Source organism: Tupaia chinensis, unplaced genomic scaffold, assembly GCF_000334495.1.
Source record: "Tupaia chinensis unplaced genomic scaffold, TupChi_1.0 Scaffold000063_1, whole genome shotgun sequence".
Taxonomy (NCBI): domain Eukaryota; kingdom Metazoa; phylum Chordata; class Mammalia; order Scandentia; family Tupaiidae; genus Tupaia; species Tupaia belangeri.
Window position 1 is genome coordinate 5,810,597 of NW_006159521.1, and position 2,500 is coordinate 5,813,096.

A 2,500-nucleotide genomic window follows, 5' to 3' on the forward strand; every position below is an offset into this window, starting at 1 on the left:
AGATAACACCGGAAGGTGTGATTGCCAACAATGAACACCCTTTCCACTTAAACAATCTTTCCCGGTAATAAAATAATTAGAATAATTTATGTGCATCTGCGCTATTATTAACGCGGCTTTGCTTGAAGGAGATTCAGCCGGTTATTCACGGGCATGAAGAGGGCCTCCCCTCCCACCTTCTCAGATGTCACTTTTATACCCAGGCAGTACTTGTAAATTTTTAATAGAGAAGAGACCCCATGTAATTAGGCAGAGTGACTTGTTTATGTGCAGGTTACACATTTACGAGTTCTAATGAAGAACAGAAAATACCCATCGAGCGGCCTTTGAAGTGGCGCCTGTTGAAGGAGAATTGTAAACTCAGCTCACAGCACCGGCTCCCTCACGTGACTGGACCGTGGCGTGCAGAGAGTTAAACCCAGGTGAAATAATTGTAGGCCGCACGCCACTCAGTGTTCAAAGGGTTTTTTCTTTTTTTTTTCTTTCTCTCAAATCAAAGCTCTTCCACCTTCCATTTGATTGGAATATTGAAACTGGGTCAGAGGAAAGAAAATGTTCAGAACGTAACGAGATTTTTTTCAAAAAAAAAAATACCCCATCATTTATATAAACATTATTCTTTTTTCCCTTTTGATTTGATAGTCCGTAGAACCTATTTATTTGTGAATTAGGTGAACATAAACATGATCCTGTGGCAAAAGCATTTTTCTCATATTCATAATCCTTTTTGAAAAGGAGAGATTAATTTTTTCTTAAATTCTGACCTAAGGTAAAAATTTCAAATATTTGAGTGTCCTGGTGGTACGGGAAAAAATAAAAGAAGAAGGAAAGACAGCCACCTAAATTAAGGAGGCTTCTTGAATTGGTGTACAGAAATGAATGACAAAGCTCAAGAAGTCGAAGAGATTCCTCTTGATTTCTAAAGCAATATTAATGATCGTGTGAAATGAGAAATGGAGCTTTGTGTTATTACTATAGGATTAGCGTTTAGTTCCTGAAAGCTGGTCTCTTTAGGGGTATATAGGATGGAATTAAACTCGGAAGAGGTTAATTTTTTTTAAAAAATGTGCCGAAGAAGGTCTCTTTCCTATTACCTTTCATAAGTTCCCCTTTGAGTTGTAGGTGCAGCCTGCATTTGGAGGGAGTCCAGGAAGCTGGAATAATAAGGTAATCCCCGGTGGAGTCTCTTAGAAGAGAGGGTAGGATAAATGAAATGCTACATCCAGATTCCTGACAATATATTCATCTTGATATGTCACAGCTGATGGATGGCAGCAAGGCTAGTCCCAGGACTTCCTTTAACCATCTTTAGGGTACATTATCATTTCACTGCGAGAAACCAAACGCCAGCATACCAAAGAAAGCAAGCCACCCCTGATTGAAAAGTGATACCTTTTAAAACTATTCGTGGAAAGGAAAATATTTGTTTTGCTACAGGGAGAATGGAGAGCCTAGAACGAAAGACTTAAAAGACAAAAAGAAAAGAAGCCATTGCCTCTTGCTTCACTCCCGGGCCGTGGAAAGGCTTACGAACCCGTTAGCAGTTGCCCGCGTAGGTTTGCTTCTGTGTGCTTGTCTAATTCACGTTCGTAAGACAACGCGGCACCTGTTCTCCAGAGCCAGCATTGTGCAGCTGAAATCTTGGCTGATGTGGTTTAGTTTTTTTTTTTTTGCTGATGTGGTTTTAAGACCAAACAAGGCCTAATAAGGTGAGGTTTGGTTTTTTTTTTATTGACCTTATTGCTTCAGTGACAAGCTTGGAAGTGATGGGAAAGAAGGAGGGGAGCAGCTCTTTAGAGGAATGCATCCCGGCCTGGGCTCCCCCTCCAGTGGAAGACGAGAGATTGCACACAGCTCAGAACCAGGGGCTCAAGGCTTTGCAGAACGCCAGCGGGTCTGGCTGAGCGCCCGGCAGAATGAACGGACAGGGTGGAAGATGCAAGTGGGTTTGTTTCTGTGTTTCAGGTTCTGATGGCTTTCACGAGAGCTGATCAGCGGGTGTAGTTCTGGCCCGATGTATAGTGAGTTAAATGTACGAATAATAATAAATAAATAAAATAACTAAAAAAAAAAAGAAACAAAAGCTTCCCAACTTGGCAGAAGAAGCTGGAAAGGAGGGCAGGGCATCACGGATGTGCCAGAACAGTAAAGGAGTTTGACAGTTTTTTAGAAAAGTTTACTTAAGAGTCAAAACATACTGAGTTGCTTAAAGGAAGCTGAAGGAAGAAGTTATGTAAACACATTTCCAGTAAATGGAAAGATGTAGGAGGAGACGCTTGGTCACTCAAAATAAATGATGGTGACTCAGTCTTTCAAAAATAGAGACTAGGGACCAGCAGTTAGTGTAATGGCTATGTCGCAGAACTCCCATGTAGCCGACCGCAGTTTGAGTCCCGGACCCGGTGGCTTAAACTCACACTGGGCACGTGTGCGTGCGTGCCCAAGATCCCGAGAGGAGAATGGAGGAGAAGGGATTGCGGCGTGGCCATCACCCCCGGGA